Source organism: Rhagoletis pomonella, unplaced genomic scaffold (assembly GCF_013731165.1).
Source record: "Rhagoletis pomonella isolate Grant_MI unplaced genomic scaffold, Rhpom_1.0 Rhpom_scaffold_00009, whole genome shotgun sequence".
Classification (NCBI taxonomy): Eukaryota; Metazoa; Arthropoda; class Insecta; order Diptera; family Tephritidae; genus Rhagoletis; species Rhagoletis pomonella.
Genome location: NW_023458563.1, coordinates 40,195,415 through 40,204,435, shown reverse-complemented (window position 1 = coordinate 40,204,435; position 9,021 = coordinate 40,195,415).

The following is a 9,021-nucleotide window of genomic DNA, read 5'->3' as shown; positions in this document are numbered from 1 at the left end:
TGAACAGACACTAGCTTGCAGAGGAATCCTTGCCAAGGCATGTCAGAAGGCATCTATGCGAACTGACGCACGAAGTCCAGGGGTTCAGCAACCTCTGGGCCCGACAGCATATCGAGAGGCCCTGACTGGCATTCACAGGGAGTCTGTCTCAAGTTACGTAATTCCAGACCTGTGAATACCGTTCTGGGCACACAGCCAACTCACGTGGGCGAGATGGAGCTTCGTCTGCCGCTACAACAACATCAACCATTCTTTGTGTGGACATAAAATTTACAGAACAACAATTAGTATGTTCTTTTGCTCGCCCGCGGGTGCCCAATTCGTGTTTCTTTGGTTGGTTTGGTGGTTCTTTTTGTTGAGAGCTATTTTGAGTGAGTAATTTTTGCTTCTCACTAGCCCAAAACTGTCAAACTGCCAGAAGAAGAGGAAGAATTTTAAACATTGAAATTTTAACCAACAAATATGTGCATATTTAGCTGTTCTTTAATTGATAAGTGAAGAAACATCAAGTGAACCATTCATTTAACGTTATTGTGTTCGCTGCCTCTCAAGTCTTAATTTTATAATGTGCGATTTGACATTTGGTTTCATAACCGTTCTATTTCAAAATTTGAAATGTTATGCACGTTACCTTAGTAAAATCAAAACTTTGTGTTACGTTTGCAGATTTTTTTGGGTGTATCGATCAGCTTTCAACACATGCGCAAACTGTGATTGCGTAATACCTGTACATAATGTAATGTAATGAATAATATCTTTTCCTGTTGAGAAAATGGTCGGCCATTAATGGACCGACATTTCCGCGGTACATTTTATACGAAAATTTTATTTTTCCCTTCACTCAGTTCGTTGAAATTTGGAAACCATATGAAGTGAGGTAGCAGCAGGGCAATCCTTTCACTAATGTCATTAATAATCTTTTCAGCTATGGCCTGCGATAAACCAATGAAGAACTCCTGTGAAATATTTAATGTACGAAAGCAATTAAAACTCTTTGCTTGTTTGAGATAACTTACCGTTTTCACTCTGGTGGGCATTTCTTCCAAGAAATCGAAGAGTGCAAGGACTTGTATACTTTTTGATACTAGAAGTCCCCTGTTTCTTGGTTCTTCAATTTAAAGTAATTCAATTGAAAATTGAATCGTTGCTTTGTCTAATCGATGTCGAATATAAAATTTGTGCATATTTAGCTGTTCTTTGATTGATAAGTGAAGAAACATCAAGTGAACCATTCATTTAACGTTATTGTGTTCGCTGCCTCTCAAGTCTTAATTTTATAATGTGCGATTTGACATTTGGTTTCGGGCACAAAAATGGATTTTTTGTGTTCCCGTAGTTCTGCGCAGCTTACTCACTTTTGTGAGAGCATTTCGTACTTACGCTCATTTGTCCGAAACTAGCCCGAAAATGTAAAAATTAAACCTAATATGATTTAGAATTCATAACCGTTCTATTACAAAATTTGAAATGTTATGCACGTTACCTTAGTAAAATCAAAACTTTGTGTTACGTTTGCAGATTTTTTTGGGTGTATCGATCAGCTTTCAACAAACGCAAACTGTGATTGCGTAAGTGTGCATATGAGTTGGACCTAGCTGATTTAAACAATCAATTTATGTCATAAAAAACTACGGCAAGTATTTTGTTAACTTTGTTCTTTATCTTCCACTTGATTTCATGGGTGTTAATAAAATAGTCGAATTCGTATAGCACCCGAGTCCACAAATAAAACTCCAATGTGTTGAGATTTGGTTTGCTCCAATTTAGTTTTCACTCGGCAGTTATCCCAAATTCTGGCATCGTGTCTTGAACCACGAAATCTTGCAACGATGTCTCTTATTTTAAAATCGACATCGCAAACGATCTAAATAACTAAAATTGTGTGCACCGTTGCGGCATTCAAAAGTTGTTGATCATGAAAAAAATACCTGTACATATAATGAATAATATCTTTTCCTGTTGAGAAAAACGTCGGCCATTAATGGACCGACATTTTCCGCGGTACATTTTATACGAAAATTTTATTTTTCCCTTCACTCAGTTCGTTGAAATTTGGAAACCATATGAAGTGAGGTAGCAGCAGGGCAATCCTTTCACTAATGTCATTAATAATCTTTTCAGCTATGGCCTGCGATAAACCAATGAAGAACTCCTTTGAAATATTTAATGTACGAAAGCAATTAAAACTCTTTGCTTGTTTGAGATAACTTACCGTTTTCACTGTGGTGGGCATTTCTTCCAAGAAATCGAAGAGTGCAAGGACTTGTATACTTTTTGATACTAGAAGTCCCCTGTTTCTTGGTTCTTCAATTTAAAGTAATTCAATTGAAAATTTAATCGTTGCTTTGTCAAATCGATGTCGAATATAAAATTTGTCTTCGTCCAACTCAAATGGATCAAATCGTCGTTTGTAACGTTTTAGCATCCGCAGCAGTCTTTGGCCATTAAAAATATCAAAATTTTTTTCGATTTCTTCAGTAAGAGATATCGAGCCCTAACCGACATTATTTTCAAAATTTTCTTTTTGATGCAGAGATGCATCTTGATGCTCTAGGAATATTTCTGCATCCAAAAGAAAATTTTGGAAAAAATGTCGCTTACGTTGTTTTGGCGGCTAGGGCTCGATATTTTCACATTTACAACTTAAAATCACAAAATAATAAAACCCAAAATAAACACCCCAAAAAAAATCATAAATTGAAATGACTTACCAATGGTCAAATTTAGCGCTACTATTAGTAACTACAGTGCCAGCACAAAACGAAAAAATCGATAACTCGACTGGTTTAGGGCATACTTTTTCTTGACTATGAACATTATTTTGGTAAAACATTAAGTAAGGAAGAAATTGTAAATGTAATAAACCTAAAAGTCACCTTTAGCGCGGATAATAAAGGGTGAACACATCAAAACTGCGACACTTAGAAATTACCACCAGGAACAAACTAGAAGGCTTTGAAATTATTTTTTTTTTGCAAGCAGTTGTATTTTTTAATTTAGAATTCATACAACTTCCGAATACGGGATTTCGCTGTAACATTCTACTTTGCGCCTCGGTCTGGCGCTGTTTGAGCTGTAGAACATTTCAATGAAGCTTTCCGTTTTACCTTTTGTACGAAAAACTGCGATCTCCGTACGGATTTTGCAACATAGCGCGAGAAAATCTTCGGATCTCGCGAAAACGCACTGAGGACCTTCCGAGCACTGTTTTTATCACTTTGACCATGCTAACCCCCGCTCCCTGGTTTTCTCGTAACTGTCAGGCCTTATTTGTACCGATTAAAACCATGCAAACTGTCGAATAGTGCACTCTTTAATTTTTTAGCAATTTTACGTGTACTTAAGGCCGGATCATTTATAAACTCGTGCAAAATGGTTTGCCTCGTTTCTAGCTCGGTTGCCATTTTTAACTCAACTAGGAATCAAATTAAAATGGAATTTCTTCTACGTTCAACTAAGGTCATAGTCAACTTATGGTATTTGAATTTTAAAGTATTGAATTCGTTTTGGGTAAGTTATAAGCTTCCCAAAGTGTCGCAGTTTTGGTGTGTTCACCCTTTAGCAGCGAGTCTGTCTGGCAATGCTCAACAGAATGCACGAATATCTTCTGTAACCATAGGAAAGTTTTCTCCATTTTGAGTCCCTTATACTCCCCCTCTTGTCCAACGTAAGGCCTCATACTCAAAAATCGAATAGACTCGGAACTGGTGACTAGGACGGCCATTCATTCGACCAACCTTATACAGTTTTACTCTTTTTTGTATTTTTTTATACAAAGCCTAAGAAAAAATACACCTGAAAAAAACTTGCGTGCCAAATGAACTTTTCTCTCAAAGTTTAAACTGCATGCAAATGTAAATAGGTATTAAAATTTAATTAATGACTAATACAACTAAAGTAAAATCTGTGGAATATTAACAATAAAATACTTTTTTCGCAAAATCTTTAAAGGACCCTTTTATTTCTCAAAAAAACCGGGGCTACAATTTGATTTTTGGATTTGTGATTTGACTAATTCAAAATCATGCAACCCTGTACAACTAGTATGTACATGACAAAACATGGTTATAATTATTCAAACTATAATTTCGAAATGAACATTTTATTCGAAACAAAGCATGATTACTCTTAAATACAAATATTTAATAATGATCTATGTATTGCACCCTTCTTTACTTTTCAAAAATGACTCCAAGGACTCGTCGTTACGTATAGTAAGTGTTGCGGATACGTTATTAATATTAAATCGTTTCTTGCACTTGTCTGCAAAGTTGAGTTCTTAGATATTTAAATTCCTATTGCTATTAAGAAGCTATAGTTATTTGCTTTCACAAAACTGGATGCACATGTCTCTTTTGCCAGACTTTTGTGTGAAAATTACTCTATTTTTTGGTACTTTTCTTACGTTTTAACTGCCTTCTAGTGAATTATAAATGTGTAAATTTAAATCCTGCTTAACTTACTAAAGTTAATTATATCTAAGTGCAGCAAACGCGGACCTGCCAAGTTATGCACTCAAAATTATTATGAGTACTTGCATATGTATACACTATACAAATACATATCTATGTACATATGTACATTTATTTATCTTTTTTTAAATATATCCAATAAATCCACAAATATTAAGCAATCTTTTATTTTTTTTATTTTAGCTTATTGGTAATAATTTCATTAAACTTAATAGTTTCAATGGAACAGAAAAATTAACCAGAATAACAAACCTAACACTTTACATGTAAATTAACTTCGAATCTTAAACAATCACACGGCAAGTTGGACATAATATTTATACTTCTGACTGTTTAGTCCGCTCTATAAATCGGTCGTAATAATCGCAAGGAGTTCGGCGCACAGAAGACTGTAGCGTAGCCGGTGTTGGTCCGGCCAGGGTTTATTTTTTGGAACGAGGCTAAAGGCCGTCTCCACAAAAGGGAGTTCTGGCATATCCCAAGTTGAAAAATTAGATCACAGCTATTTAACTATTAGTAATCAAAATAAGTTTTAAGAAAAGTTGTTAGTTTTCATAAGTTAATGGTGCCAGAAGTTACAAATCCGGTGTAAAATGTGATACTTTCGTGCATTCATAGCCAAGGGAAATTAACGAAAACAAAGTTCTGAAAGGGGAAGTGTTTTTTACAGATAACTTTTGATGTACTTAAAAAAGTTAATTTTTGCTCTCGAACTCGTAAATATGGGGGTTAAGACGCATCGATCGATACCCCTATTGCCCGTAAACTGCACACTTAACACAAGACATGTTTTTCCACACATGTATTTTTAGTTATAGAGGGCGTAATTTCAAATTCATTCATTTGTAAAATTTTGAATATGACTAATATTTCAATTTTGCATTGGAAATAACGTCACATGCTTTTATTTCATAAACAAAATGCATTAAGAGCATACGGCCTTATTACGTATGGTGCTAAACAAAACATTTTTTCCATACATGTATGTTTAGTTTAAGAGGGTGTAATTTCAAATTCATTCACTTGTAAAATTTTGACGTTGACTTAATTTCATTTCTGCATTGCAAATAACGTCACATGCTTTTATTTCATGAACAAAAGAGAATTAAGAGCATACGGCCTTATTAGGTATGGTGTTATTACATCCCAATGGCCATTTAGTTTAAGCGGCCTTCGCTCTGGACCAACTCCGGTTGCGCCATCCACAGTATTTTTTGCAAATAACACCTTTTGGGGAAAAAATAAACCTAAGGCATTCTAATACATTTGGGCTGTTCACAGTTCGTTCCAAATAGTGTCTCAAAATGTAGACGTCTACATTTTAAGACGTTTTCTAGCCGTAAAATCGGTGGTGTTTGTTTCCCATACAAAATTGGAAAACGACGCCGTCTATATTTTGTCACACTCAAAGGTATGTTTTTTACGAGTCTACATTTTGCAACCTTGCAGCAGGGCAAATACCAATCAAATTTTTTTAATATATTGGAAACGTTTTCCGTATTTGCATTTGATTTCTGCACAATGGCTGCTGAAAACAAACAAATCAAGGACAAGTACTTTTTAAGAAAAAAAAACCGACTTCAACTCTCATAAAAAAATTCAAGATTATCGTTAATTTCCAATGATCCATTGATCAAATTTAAACCAAATTAGTATGGGACCACCTGTGAGGTAACATCTTTTCTTTGAAAAAAAGAATTAAAGAAATCGGTTAATGAGGTCCAAAGTTATGCGGTAATTGGTAACCTTCGCCTTTTTGTAAAGTCGGTATTGGCAATTGGTAGTAAAGTTAAACAATTAAAAAAAAAAATGGACGCAAAGAAGAATTTTCTGGCAACATCAGTAAAGTTTTGCGACGATTTTGCGACGACTGCTACAAAGGAGTGCTCACAGTTTGATGCTAAAAATGTTTCAAAATGTAGACGTCTACATTTTGAGACACACTTTGGAATGAACCGTAAACACCCCAATTGCATTTTATTTCTCGAAGAAAAAGAATTAACACCTGTCGGCGTTGTTGTTGTAGCGGCTACAACAACCCCGCCCAGATTGGTTAGTCCCTGAATCCTGTCCGTCAAGCTCAACTAGCGGGAAACTCAAGAAGCGTGCAGCTTCGATAGGGTCTGTCCATAAGGACAGATGCGTTAGTAGAGTGGGGCGTGCACTATTTTTATTACTTAACATATACACATACAGTGGCAATTAAGAATTGTTGAACAAACGTCAAGCTGTGAGGTTCCCTATCCCTACCCTTTCCCTATCCTCAACTAGTAACTCAGTAACTCAACCCCTTCCGGCGGCACTCCAGTCTGATACAAGGAAACTAGTTGTGGTTCCGCCAAAGAAGTCAATCTTTGTCTCTAGATTTTCGAGAGGCACTTCAGAAGACGATATAAAGTTTTATATCTCATCAAAAATTAAAACTGTCGCCTTAAGCATCAGGAAATTTTATTTCAAATACGAAAGAAATATTGCTTCATTTAAAATTGACGTAAATTTAGATAATTTTAATGCGCTGCTAGGAGTTCTTTTTGGCCTCCCGGAGCTTTCGTTCGTGAATTCGAATATAGGCCCAAAAAAGTAAATAACTTAGCTAATATTCCCCGTCATAACACTGAATCAAAAAACTAATTATTAAATCTGCTTTAAGCATTTATTACCAAAATGTAAGAAGCTTAAATACTAAATTAACGAACTTATACTTTAAAGGCCTTGAATGTAATTATAATACTCTTTCTTTCACTGAAACTTGGCTCAAACCTCACATTTTCAATTCAGAGATTCTTCCATATAATTATCATATCTATAGAAAAGATAGGGAGGACAGAATCGGCGGTGGTGTACTCTTCGCTGTAGACTCTTCAATACCATCTGAAGAAGTTAGTCTTCCACACATTGATTCAGTAGAATTCAAATGCATTCGTGTACAGGTTTGAAACGGGTATATTTACTTAGCTCTATCCTATATCCCTCCCCGATCTGACACATTGGTGTATTCACGACACATCTCTTTACTGGAATCAGTTAATTTATTGACTAAACCCTCTGATTCAATGATTGTACTGGGTGATTTTAATTTACCAAGCATATCATGGAACATCATTGACAATGATATCGTACCTTTCGCATACTCTGCCTAACTCAGGTTAATGTACTTCACAATAAGTTTGGTAAAGTATTAGATCTTGTTTATGTTGATGATACATCTAAGTCCGTTGTAAATAAGTGTAATCCATTAGTTTTGCCCGAAGATGTCTACCACCCTGCTTTAGAGATATCTTACGAAATTATAAGTGATGGTCAAAATTGCGGTACCCAAGCATACGAACCAAATATTCGCTTTGATTTTTCGAAAGCCAACTTTAAAAAGCTTAACAAAGAACTGTCTAAATTGTCATGGCCTGCATATAAAGAAAATATTGAACAAAGTGTTGCACTTTTAATTTTACTTTACATAAATTATTTGAAAAGCATATGCCTAAACGCGTGTATGTTCCTGAAGAACAAACACAGTTGTGGTTCACTAAAAACTGAGAAATTTGAAAAACAGAAAGTCACGTTATTTTAGATTACACAAAAAACCCGGTTTACACTCATACTATGTAAAATACTCACTTTTGCGTCATAAGTTTTTTGAATTAAACAAAAAGTGTTATAAAGCTTACTTATGTAAAATCAAACGGCGTATAATATATAACCCCAAATCATTTTATGATTTCGTAAACTCCAAGCGAAATGTACGTGGGTTTCCTTCCGCCATGGAGTATCAAAATACCGTCTCTAGTGATAATCAAACAATTTCTAACATGTTCGCTTAGTTTTTAAAATCCAATTATTCCATTAACTCACATGCTAACATTGACTATCCTTTTAAACTATGTCCAATTAACTCAATTAATATCCCAGTAATATCTCCCGATGATGTAGCAGTTTATCTGAAATCCTTAAAGCAGTCCTTTAGTTATGGTCCTGACCAGATCCCTACTAGTATTCTTACAAATTGTGCTAATTATCTCTATGAGCCGTTAACAGCGTTATTTAATTTGTCTCCTAAAGAGGGCATTTTTCCAACTGTATGGAAGGAATCGTTCATAACCCCGTTACATAAAAGCGGTAGCAGATCTTCAGTGGAGAACTACCGGGACATAGCTAAGCTTTCTGCAATTCCTAAATTATTTGAAGCAATTATAACAAATCAGATGACGCATTCTATCTCTTCTAGCATTTCATACACTCAACATGGATTTTGCAAGGGCAAATCAACTTCTACAAATTTACTTGAATTAACATCCTATATCTCAAAAGCATTTAGTGAAAGCAAAACTGTTGATGTTATATATACTGACTTCAGTAAAGCATTTGACAAAGTGTGCCACTCGTTGCTCATCTATAAACTTGATCTTCTTGGTATTCCACCTAATTTTCTACGTTGGATCTCTTCATACCTCTATGATAGATCACAAAGGGTAATGCTTAAAAATACTATCTCTGACGTCATTGATGTTACTTCAGGAGTCCCTCAAGGTAGCCACCTAGGCCCGGCTCTGTT